The sequence below is a fragment of the Suricata suricatta genome, chromosome 1, assembly GCF_006229205.1.
Source record: "Suricata suricatta isolate VVHF042 chromosome 1, meerkat_22Aug2017_6uvM2_HiC, whole genome shotgun sequence".
Lineage (NCBI taxonomy): Eukaryota > Metazoa > Chordata > Mammalia > Carnivora > Herpestidae > Suricata > Suricata suricatta.
In genome coordinates, this window is record NC_043700.1 from 133,889,170 (window position 1) to 133,901,927 (window position 12,758).

A 12,758-nucleotide genomic window follows, 5' to 3' on the forward strand; every position below is an offset into this window, starting at 1 on the left:
TCTACACTCCTCTCGCCACAAACCCAAGTGAAGGAATGAGAAAAACCTAAAGCCCCATAAGTACCAACCAGGGATGTTCTTACCCCTGAGCCATCCAAGCTTCAGGATCCTAAAGTTGAAGCATTTACAATTTTCAAAAACATATCTGTTTGAAATGAATGGTCTTTTGAAAATCAGCACCAATCAAAGCCCACTAAAAAAAGTTCAGCATTACTCAATAGTAAAATAGATTCTGGCCCATTCACCCCCCACCCTCCTCCCAGAGCAACCATGGCCTTCAGAGCACAGAAAATTCCATCCCTATAGATACTGAGGTGGCAGCAAAATGTTAAAAGCAGAGGAACCACATAAACACCTGCCTACCAACTAGATTTCTCTTGATACTTGATGGGCTTGCCGAAGACTGGGGGCAAGGGGGGCATGTTAGAAGCCACTACAGGAAACAAGTTACAAGGTAATGGTAGCATGAACCAAAGGAGTGGCAGGAAAGACAGATTCGGGGGTATATGAAAAGTTAAATGATCAAGCATTTGTGGCACATTAGAGGAGAGAGGGGCAGGTAGTAGAAATGAGAAAAATAAGCCTAAACTAATTTAAATGTATGCCACTATTGCCAAGAGCATCAAAAATAGCACCACCTAAATGCAAATTTAAGCCCCAGATGGTCAAAAGCCCTCCCCGCAAAAATAATCTTTAACTGCTAAAATTTCTTCTAAAACCCAAATTCAATTATTTTTAACAATGTAGTTATTTCAAGTTTTACTGTGAATTAGGCTCCTGCTGAATATTAATATCCATGATTTATAAACTACAAATTTATCCTTTATGCAGCACATAATTATAATCTTGCCATTTCCAGAATTATGCTCCTCTTGGAAGTTTTACATTTGAAAATTATGCTCAGTTAATGCACAAAAAGATAAGAGAGACCATTCTATGCAATGACAGCCTTTATATCAACTAGAGGAAAAAATGGCTTTCTTCAGTTGACGACTTCTAGAAAAAATTTCCCATGGCATTTGTTCTCTTAATGACAATGAGAAAATCATTTTTCGTAACACATAGCTGCACTTCAGGAATAGTCTGGATTTATAGTTTCAATGATCCTGAGCATAGATGAGTCAATGGTTTGAGGGCCAAGGGAACAGCACTAGCCAAACTCCAAGATGAAGTAAGACAGTGACGAAGTTTAGAAAGGCCTCTCTGGCTCTCAAAGCCCAATTTTCCACTTAACCAGATCTATCTACCAGGGAAATTTGTAAGTCAAGTTTTGAAAATACGGGGGAAATTTTCTCAATAGAAAAAAATGGTTCCAAAGTTGATGTAATTTTGAGACCACAGCTAATAATAGCTTCCTCGTCTTAAATAATCCATTGGCTCTCAAATTTCAGAAGTGTTCAAAACCGTCTACATCAGCGTATGGTTTGGTATTAGGACCTGCCTGGTACATTTAAAATTTTCTCTACACCAAGTGAATTAGCTTCCTTCCAAATTTGGAATTTAAGGCTTATGCCTTCTACATGGTCACAAAGGTACTATGTTTATGATTTTGTTAGAGTATGGTATTGTTCTTTTGCAACATTAACTCTGTCCAATCTGTGCACACTCACATAGTGAAGAAGCATAGCTCTAGGGTCAGTTGGTTCTGAGTCACAAGGAACCATTTCCAGAATCTTGAAACAAACTTCTCCTCCCATGTCACTGTTCCAGAACTGCACATTATGCCATGCCTTGACCAATCGCAGGTCAGAAGTGAACCATAGAAATGCCTAGATCATGGGCTTTCAAACTGAGGGTAGAGAGAACCATGGGGCTGAATGAAGTATTCTCAAGGGCAGAGTGAGAAGAGATAATTTACAATAAATTTCCAGATCTCCATATGCATGTTTTCTTTCCTGAGAATAAGCTAAGCCTTTCACTATCCTTCTCACACTATAAAAGAAAGACATACTCCTCACCCATACTGAGTTTTTATACAGTTTAATGGTCTGCTATATTAAAATCTCAGATCACCAAACACTGGGGCATTTCGAAATAGCAATGCAAGAGTTGAGGAAACAAATTACTCTAAATACTCACAATTCATCCTTCTCCAAACCAGGCAGTTGCCAACCTTTTGTTTTTAACAAAATTGAAGAGGGACTTAATCAAATTGTCAGCTGATTGATCATTTAAAATAACTTTTAATGATAGATCACAATTGATTTTGGCCTTTAACTCAGAAGAAGTTCAAAGAGACTGTAACAAACTCCTTCCTTTCCCAGCTACTTATGTGAACAAGATTTCACAGTTTACATCTCAACAAGTGAAAATAGGAATAGAATTGATGTTGAACCATGTCTCATCAAGCAATAAATAATATGCACCCTGCATGAACTGAAGAAAAAAAAGCCCCATCCATCTCATTAAGTGATGCATTTCCAATGAAACTGTACTTTCTAACATTTAACAAATATTCATCAAAATTTGTAATCTGTTTATGTTGTTTTGCTCAACTGTGATTACTCAATCCAAAAGAAATTATTTAACACTTAATTAAGAGCCTTATGTTCACAGGAAACATTATACATGTTTTAAATTTAAATTTATATACATATTTTGTGACTCAGAAATAAAATGGGGTGATCAATAAAGGACTTTCAAGCATAAAAATAATTTACACAAGGATAAATTCTGTGGGTAAATTGGATCAGAAATGAAAGCTTAAAAACAAAAGGAAACAATGTACATTTCCTATAAAGATGACTTTGTTTATTTTTTATGGATGATGGTAGGAATGGAATTGTTATTTTTAGTGGATGATGGTGGGAATGGAATTACAATACCGAGATTCTGTTGGATACACAGACCTTTTAGAATAGAGCTGTAGCAACTCTGTCCTAAAATGTCAGTGTTTTCCATATGCAAAAATGCATACATTGCATTTCATGCATCTACGATAAAAAAAATAGATTTAAAATTGCAAATGTGGAAGGAGGTACATGGTTTTCAAAACTAGCTGGGGGTGATATATGGAAAAATGAGGAAAAAACAAAAGTAAAAGAGCATTGACATAGGCGAAAGAAAATTCATCACTGGTCTGAGGAGGGAGCCTACCTCTTCTAAAAGATATGACCAAGAGAACGGAAAATGCCTGAAAATAATAAGGGTTCCTTGAAGAAGGGGAATGAGCAAATTTAAGCCTTCATAGGTTTCTAGAGTTGCTATCCACCTGTCCCAGCTCCACCTGCCTACAATGTCCTGAAGCAACTGCCAACAGCTCCCTTGGGGCTTACCTCCTGATTCTGGAGCACCCATCTATCTCTAGCTGGCAAGAGCAGTTGAGTCGGGATCCTGCCACAGGAGGGCTGGGAAACCTTAAACTAAGGCTCTTGCCAATTTATCTCCCAGGTTTCTAAGAGGGTCTGAATCCCAGTTTTACCCCCAAGCCATCTCCTTTCAAAGTGCTAAATTGCTCTGAAAAAAGAGTTAGGTGGGGTGGTTTATGTGTTGCCCAAAACTATACCTTGAATCACTGCCTTCTTCAGTCATTAGTTTTGCTATAAAGTCTATACCACTGCTGTCCAATATGGTAGTACTAGACACATACCGCTACTTAAATTTAATAAAAATAAATAAAATTTATAATCCAGTTCTTCTTCTTCCGCCACTAGGCACATTTCAAATATTCATGTTCAACATTGGTAGGTGTTACAGAACATTTTCATTGTTGTAGAAAGTTCTATTAGAACATTCCACCATGCCAAACTCTGTCCTCTTTTGTGGAGCTACTCCTCTCCAGAAACCTATTGTCTCTTTACAGCCTAGCTTTCTCATCTGAAGTCCCATACCGTCCTTACCCTAGTCTTTAGGACATAACATCAGATGACTGAATTCCAACTATTTTCAGGGTCAAACTTTTTCCTGTGGGGACCCAGGCCCCATTTAAATCAGAAAATGTTGTTATACACCAATTTAACATACCCTAGCTTGCAGTGTCAGTTAGGGAGGTTTTGTTTTTCCAGCAGAGGGAAGGAGGACAAAGTGTGAGGAGGCATATCCCAACCCCACCTGCCTGCATATCCCAGCCTCAGATCTAACCTGGTAAGACATCCCAGGACAGATGTAACTATGAAAAATTTAACAGGAAAACAAAAGCACAGCCTTACCACACAAATGGAAGATTAGACGTGAACTAAAAATAAATATTCCACAACTATAAAAGAATTTCAGATGGTAAAGCGTTTGCGAGCTCAAAATGAATGCTTCCCAACATGCATCTCATGGAATGCTTCTTACATGTAACTGCTTGTATAACAGATTTGTGCAGTTTAAACTATGTGTTCATGGCAAAAGCAGAACGGAGCACAGAACATATATCACACAGTATTTCTCAAATGGGATAAATCACTAGCTACTCACTTGTAGAAATTCTGGACAATAGAATGTATCTCATTAAGAGAAAACCCATTCCACCTAGAAAAGATGTGACTTTTTAATGACACCCTGCCTTGATGGAAAAAATGATTTTAAATATATATAATTAAAAGGAAACAGAACTCAAATCATTACCCCCAAAACCTACTCTTTCTGCTAAAAGCCTGAGCATGGCAGGCTCTTCTCTAAGCAACACTGCTGAACTGCAGAGATACCTCCTTCTCTAACCCACAGTAGTAGTACCACCGACAGGATTGCTTTCTGTAGCCCCAAGGGAGTAAATCAATCAGGCCCTTCAAGGCATACACACTGCAGTATCTATTTTGGCTCTTCACAGACCTTTGTTGTTAGTTCCTGTTTCTTAGCTTTGTTCAAACAGGTGAGTTGCCAAAGAGCTGGGCTACCAAAGGTGAGATGTCATTCCATTTGTGTGGTGCAGGTTGCATAAATTCACACTTCGGCCCCCTCAGGGATCCAGAAGACAGCAGTTTTCAAAATAGAACTAGTGGCAGAATAGTTTTCATGGCTCTACACACACAAAAATAAATCATCAAATACAATAAGATGGTTGTAAATACTGAAAATAAAAGCTCTTAGTTCTGGCACGTAATTTATTTCCACATTTTATTACATCATCGGCTTTGGGCAAAAACTGAGATGCACGTACAGAGGGATGCTGAGAAGAAAGGCTAGGGCATAAACAAAAAGCAAAAGAGGAAGGAAGAGGAGGAGGAGAAGGAGGAATATAGAATTTAGAGAATGTACCAAAAAGCAGAGCCATAGAACAACCTCCATGCTAACACTCAAACTACTTCTGACATTTATACATAAAATCCTTACAAAGAGATAAAACAATATCAATCATAAGAAATTAAACAAAACATTAAGCTGTTTTCTAAAAAGAGGTGTGAGCTATTAAAAGTCATGCTATGGCATGGCCCCCAAGTTCTTTTCAAAAAGACCCTTTTTAACTCTCATTTCTGTTTCTTTTTTCTTTCTCTCTGACATAGCCCCAAAGTTTCCAAACAATTCTCTTAGATAAATACTCAAATATTTTGGACTTACACTGACAAAAAATTCCATTGGTCCTTCCACCCAGCACATCCTCAAGACCTTGCTCTTTGCCACCCAGCCCTCAGCACTGCTCCTTTGCTGAAACTACCAAAACTCATCCAGTTCCTCCTTGCCTTGAATCAGAGGCAGCTATACTCCTGGACTCATAAGGACTCTCCTTAATCCATATTAGGAAATATCAGTGCCAGCATGAAATGCAACTTACTTCACATCTAAACATGGAGTCACTAACTTCCTATCTTTGATTAAAGACAAAGAAGCTGAGAACCGATATTCTCTCTCCTTGTGGGTCTCAAGAAATAGAAGCAAGTAAGCTAAATATCCCAGAGAAACCTTCCTTAACTGCAAAAGGAAAGCTTAATTTACAGTCACTACAGGGCATTAAATTAAGGATAGGAAAATGATCAAACTTCTTAACTTACAGTATTCCGAAACTCCTATCTTTCTATATTTTTAGAAGTCAAAGGGGGAAAAGGAAGACTTTGCAACTCCAAAAAGTCTAGAAGTGATAACTCTTCAGGTAATAGTTTAAAGATCCTAAACACCTGAACATGCCACAGTTTCCTCTGTAGAACAATGATTTTGCAATGGACACTGTACATCAAATCACTGACTCATTTCAGAGGGCTGGAAAAATATTTGACCCCATACACCCCATCTTTCTATTCTCTAAATTTTCAGTCTCCATTTCATCCTGTTTTCTCTTTCTACTAGTCATTTATCAAAGGAAAATAAATGAAAGAACCAAGAAATGTTCCAAACAAGCATTTCAAGAAAATAAAACATCCCACTTTGAAATGCATCAACATCTAACCTACCCCCCATTTACTTCACCGCCCACCCCCAAATTACCAAAAAGGACATCAACACAGCCCTAGTTTATCAAATAAGCCCATGCTTTTGTTGAGTACTATTTTCAAACAAGTAAAGGTTTATTATAGAGTGAATTGGGTCCAACTAACTTTCTTCCTCAACTTCAGATGAAAGCAAGTAAATATGGATTTTAGTCTGGGGTTGACCACAATTTGGGTAGTCAAGAGACAGAAGACTTGGTTCCAATGATGTTTTCTCCAGCCTAGTTGATTATGCCAACCAAGCAGATGGTGGCACTCACTTAAGGCTTAGAAAACGAGCCACACTGCCTCCAAATGTCTCCTTATCCTTGTACAGAACATCTGTTCCTATCTCTTTGGCCAGCATACTTTCATTGTTAGAAACAGCATCTCTAATTGGTGTGGTAAATCATAAAGTTTCTTTTTCCTCATGAGGATATGATTACACCTGGGGGTAAGATCCCTGATATGAGCCAGATCAGTCAGAATTTTTCCTAGAACTTTGACTGGAGACTTACCCAAAGAGGAGCTCTTTGTGAATACATACTGTTTGAACTATGTAAACCAACGTTGCCACCACAACGAAGCTGCCTGAGAATGATGCCAGCTCAGAGCATCACATCGGCAAGAGAGACGTCATATGAACACTTGGATGCAACTACATCTGAAGCTAAATCCTTGGACTTCCAGGTCAAGGGAGCAATAAGTTACAGGCTTTGCTTCGACCAGTTTGAGCTGAGCTTCCATCACTCATATGAGAGTCCCAAATAATATAGTTTTCATATACCTTCACTGGCTTTGCTTCTATCTTTGAATAAGAACCGTGTCTAAGTTATCCTTGCCACTTACGGTTTGATTCCCCTCCAGCCATCTGGTTCCTTCTTGATTTTCTGCATCCACTGGGTCTTCATTCTGGTAACTTCTATCCCCTCCTCCCTCTGGTTCCATATCCTCTATTTACAAGTTCTCTCCCTCCTTTTGATATAAAATGGGTTTTCTCCCTTATCAGACTCTAATCACAGAAAGGAATAGTTTTAAAAAAGAGTATTAATCATAGGCTTTGAACTGAACAGTCTGCCTTTAACTTAACATTGCCTCATAAATGTGTCTGCATGGCTAGATGCTCCTCACATCTATTATTTTAATGGCTATATAATGTCCTGTGTCAACTTCCTCTATGATGATTTACTTAACTACTCCTCTAATACAGACACTTAGATAACTTCTTAATTTATAGTATAAATAAGGCTGGAAAGAACACTTCTTTATGTATAATTTTTCTTTCTTCTAAATTAATTCCTTAGGGCAAATTCCCAGAAATCTCATCAAAACTGGGTTTTATCATTTAAAAACTTTTTCCTAATAGGTGTGAGGTGAGATCTCATTATTGGTTTAGTTTTCATCTGGTTATTTTTTTAAGTTTATTTATTTATTTTGAGTGAGAGAGAGCATGCATACAAGTGATTGGGAGAAAGGCAGAGAGAGAGGAAAGGACAGCGAGAGAATCCCAACCAGGCTCCACACTGTCAGCCCAGAGACTGAAGCGGAGCTTGATCCCACAACTGTGAGATCATGACCTGGGCTGAAATCAAAAGTCAGATGCTTCAGTGACTGAGCCACCCCAGCAACCCTTATCTGGTTATTAACAATGATTCTTCTTAATATATTTGTTTGCTACCAGTATTTTCACTTATGTGAATTCTCTGTTCTTAGTTTAATCCCTGAGGTTTGATAGTGTTCTTAAATATATGCATGGACTTTTTTAAATATATTTTTTTAAGAGACAGAGAAAGACAGCGTGAGCAGGGGAGGGTCAGAGAGAGAGAGAGACACAGAATCTGAAGCAGGCTCCAGGCTCTGAGCTGTCAGCACAGAGCCCAACCCGGGGCTTGAACCCACGAACCATGAGAATACGACCTGAGCTGAAGCCAGACGCTCAACCGACTGAGCCACCCCGGTGCCCCTGCATGAATTTTTATAAGTACACTAAATAATTATTTATAACACTAATTCTTTGAAAAATCTGTATTCTATTGAGCTTTTATTTTAGTTTTACATTGTTAGATATTTTTAAAACTTTATCAAATTTGTCAATACTGTCTATTTCATTGCCTTTTAAAAATCATGAATTCAAAAATCAAGGGTTGGTTTTAACCTTACATCAGAAGTCCCTACTAATACCAGCTAATAGGATGGAAATTGGTTAAGACTTCCCCAAAGGACAATTTGGTAATGTGCATTAAATGGGTACATAAATATGCTTTTTAAAAATGTGTATTATGTGGTGCAGTAATTTTATTTTTAAAGAATTTGCCTGAAAAAATAATTGAAATTTGTCCCAGGGAAATCATTTATCTTCAGGAAGTAGTTGAAAACTGGGCAAGAGTTTTCATCACAGTGTTGCTTACAATACCAGCATATTGGACTTATGAATACCAGTCAGTTGGGATGCCTGAAACAACTTACACTTTACCCATGACAGATTTATCATGTAGATCAATGTGTATGGACATAGAAAGGTATTTGCTATATAGTATCATATTTAAAAAACAGTGACCAAACAATATGCATATTGTGCTGTCTGTTTTTGCTACACACACACACACACACACACACACACACACACACACACACACAGAAATTCTGCAGTAAGTTCATCTAATATTTAGTAGGATTATCCTTGTTTGTGGGACTACTTGAATTAATGGAGACTTTCTCTCTTTTTTAATGTTTCAGCATTTTATTTATTTTTTTAAAAAGGGTCTTAACATTGCAATAGCTCTTTTCTACATGTTTTGTGTGTAATAGGTTGGCAGAAGGCACTGAAAGTTTGGGGTTTTCTATGATAGTTATGGGCTCAGTTAACTTTAAATCTTAGATAAGTAAATCTGAAATTATAAAATATTTCCTCAGCCTCTTGTGATTTGAGACCTGTTTTTAAGATACACCTGCTAAGTGATTTCTGAGGGATTTCAGTGTAAAGTAGAAAGCATTAAAATATCTCTTTAACAGATCATAAGTGCAATTATTTTCCCCTCTGTAATGCTAAAGCACTAGTGGCTAAAATATTTAATTAACTTTAAAGGAACTACATGGGGAACCAATTTAGCCTTCATTTAGGTAAAATATTTGTACAATTCCATAAAGAAACTTACCACAGGGCAGAACTACTCAGTTCAGGAAGGAGGTATATAACTAAGGATATTCATTCATTCATTCATTCATTCCCTGACAGTGTCCTCTACACAGCTGTAAAAATGAGTACACTATAATCAACGTTCTCAGTGGGATACAGATGTGCAAACAATCAAGTATAGTAAGTACATTGACACATGGCAGTGGAGATGCAAATATCAAGTGCAGTGGTAAGGTTTGCAAAAAGCTTCTATCCGTGGCTTTTGCCTTCTTTTTAATTTTATGTTTATCTGGTTCTTTCTCTTTTAGAACAAATTTATAGTACTTTTAATATAGTAAATAGGTGAGATGGCCATTTTCATTTAGCAAAATCAAAAAAGAAAGCTATCATTCTCAAGAGTTGGAATGATATTCTGAATTTTGTAGTTTGGTATTTAAAAAAACTATTAAAAAACCATTATTGGCCCTTTTAAACAGTTTTCTTCTTAATTCAATAATTTATTTCTAGTACCAAAAAGCAACAGAATTGTTAGTTTTAAAGATACAATCTCCCTTGCTGAATAAGTACCCTTGACCTTAAAAAGTTTACATAAAAACACCTCATAGGAATACACACACCTTGACGCTCACAGTATTTCTTTTATTATGCTTTACATTTATCGCCTGTTATTACTGAGGTTTTTTCCTCTAAGTCATCAGTGAAACAGAGTAAGACACATAAAAAGACTTTTTTCTTCAACACCTTAATTCATTCTACTAAAGTAGTAACCAAAGCAGTCCTTAACATGCCTTTTTCTCCTTTACATATATGCTTGTGTTACCTCATTCCTATAAAATCTTCCTCTCTTCTCCTCCTAAGTTCTCAAACTATTAAGAATCTTTTCAGGCAGTTCATGTTTTTCAAAGAAGTCCCACTATTCCTTAAAATAAATTACCATACTTGATCTTTCTTCTAAAAACACATTTTTAAATTTTTTTTATATTTTAAACTTTATTTATTTATTTTGAGAGAGACAGAGAAAGCACAAGTGGGGGAGCAGCAGAGAGAGAGAAAGAGAGAGAATCCTAAGCAGACTCTGTGCTCAGCACAGAGCCCAAAGTGGGGCTCAATTCCCTGAGCCAAAATCAAGAGTTGGACACTTAACCAACCGTGCCACCCAGGCAACCCTAAAAAACACATTAAAATGTTTTTTATTTTCATTAATGAAGTATAGTTGATATACAATGTTATATTAAAAACAGATTTTAAATGTAGAAATCGATAAATCTGATAAAACTCTAAAAGCAAACAAAAAAGTAATAAGATTCTGTTGTACCACATGGGGGAAAAACTATACTCTTAAAAATATGGGGTACAATATGTAAAGTAACCAGGTTTCCAATAAAAAATTAATATAATAAAATATACTTTATTCTAATACTATCTAGACCATAATTTAATCTTTGCAAATGATGAAGAAGAAATGAGAAATGCCAATTAGATTAAAGAAGAAGTTAAACAATTATACCACCACCTCGGGGGGCATCATTATGAACATCAATATTAAAGGAGTGGATTAATGACTATTAATAGGGAGTGTCACTTGACAAATGCCAGATGAAGCCATTTTTGCTGAACTAATGATGAACTAACAGTACTGACTCACTGTTGGGATACGTCTGCAGACTGATCTTTCTTGTTCGGCAATGGTGATGGGTTACGTGGAGTCCCTCATGTTCTCCCCAAAGCTCCAAAGCTCTGGAGAGCAACAACATGAGGACCCTGCCGAAAATGAGAAGAGGGAGGGACACAGCAGAGAAAGGTGCCATGCTATCTCATTGCCAACAATGCAGTCATTAGTTAGTAGTGACACAGTCAGAATTAAGAGCAAATGATTTCCATTTCAAAGGGTCTCCAAATGCCTACAGAATGTAATTCAAATGCCTTCTTCCAGGCCTATGTGATCTGGAGTTTAGAAATCCTTCCTCTGTTTCATCCCATCACTTCTCACACTTCAGTCACACTGGACCTTTGCCACTCATGCTTTTACTCATACTGATCCTCTATCTTAAGTGCTTTCCCTTCATCTCTTCCTGCTCTAAACTGACACATATTTTAAAGCCAAGATCAAAAGTGGTTTCCCCCAAGAATAACAACATTCTCAGCTCGCATGTACTTACCATTTACTGTATCCCAGGTACTTTCATGTATATCTCATTTAGCTTTGCAGCAGCTCTATTTACATACACAAAACTATTAATTCCCCTTGCAGATGAGGTGCATAGCCTGTCCAAGGTCAAATAGCAGTGAGAGCTCACAGACTAAAACTCACAACTCGGAAACCTAGAGCTTGTACCTTTAACTATACTTGCTGTGCTCCTTCACTGATACTTATCCCAAAGTCCTGAGAACTGAGTTCACTGTTTGACTGGAGGACATTAAAGAGAATGATTTTGGCTACAGTAACATAAAATCCTATTCATACTGGCTTAAACAAGCCTAGCGAATTTCTAGGCTCTCATAACAGTTCCCCAGAAAGGTCAGTTCCTATACTGGTTACATAAGCAGACGAACAACCAAACTCCTCGAGGAACCAAACTCATCTCTCTCCTGCATCAACCTCTGTGTGTCAGCTGGGTAGCCGAACGGTCGCAGCTGCTCCAGGATTGCATCGTCACCTGCCAATGTCCAAAGACAAAGTTTTCAAATCTCCATTAATGGAGAATTCTTTCTCCTGAGGTTTCCTTCTCATGAAGGGACATCGACATATCATTCTAGTGCTTTCTTATCCTTGGGAAGTTGGCATGATTTAGGTAACTGGTAAATTTAAAAGAGTAACTGTGCATGCTTTAACTCAGTTTTGTCTTCTTTTCTCTTCTAGGGAGTAAACCTTTCATCCAAGAGTATAAGTTGTCCTCTGCTTCTCCCAACAGTAATTCTTACCTGAGCAGCCTTCCTACATGGGAAAGCTGCTTCACTCAGGTTCTGCCTGTGAATACATGAGTCTGCAGGAATCTGGGGGTTCGGCATCAGTGAGCCCATTTGGCTAAGAAAATCAAAGTTATATCTGCCATCTTAGCTTAACTGATTAAACAAAAAGGTGACATTTTTTACATCTATACTTATTCTTTGTTTATTTCCTAACTTGTTCAGAACTTGCAGAGAGAGAGACGCTATCTGTGGGGTTCTTTCAAGCACCTAAAACTTAGCAGACTTCTATGCATATCTCATTGGCCACAGTTAAGTCATAAACTCACTCCTAAACCAATCCTGGCAGGGGAATGTATACTTCCTAATTCACTTACAACTAGAATTTACAC

The 12,758-nt window shown here is 37.4% G+C and overlaps 1 long non-coding RNA gene across 1 annotated transcript; it reads left to right on the forward strand.

The window, feature by feature from the left end:
• The first annotated feature begins 345 nt into the window (after positions 1-345).
• LOC115296029 lies at positions 346-12,535 on the forward strand. Its single transcript, XR_003910695.1, has 3 exons — positions 346-454; positions 9,559-9,688; positions 12,320-12,535. It is a non-coding gene; the product is annotated as an uncharacterized LOC115296029 (long non-coding RNA).
• Positions 12,536-12,758: the final 223 nt, after the last annotated feature.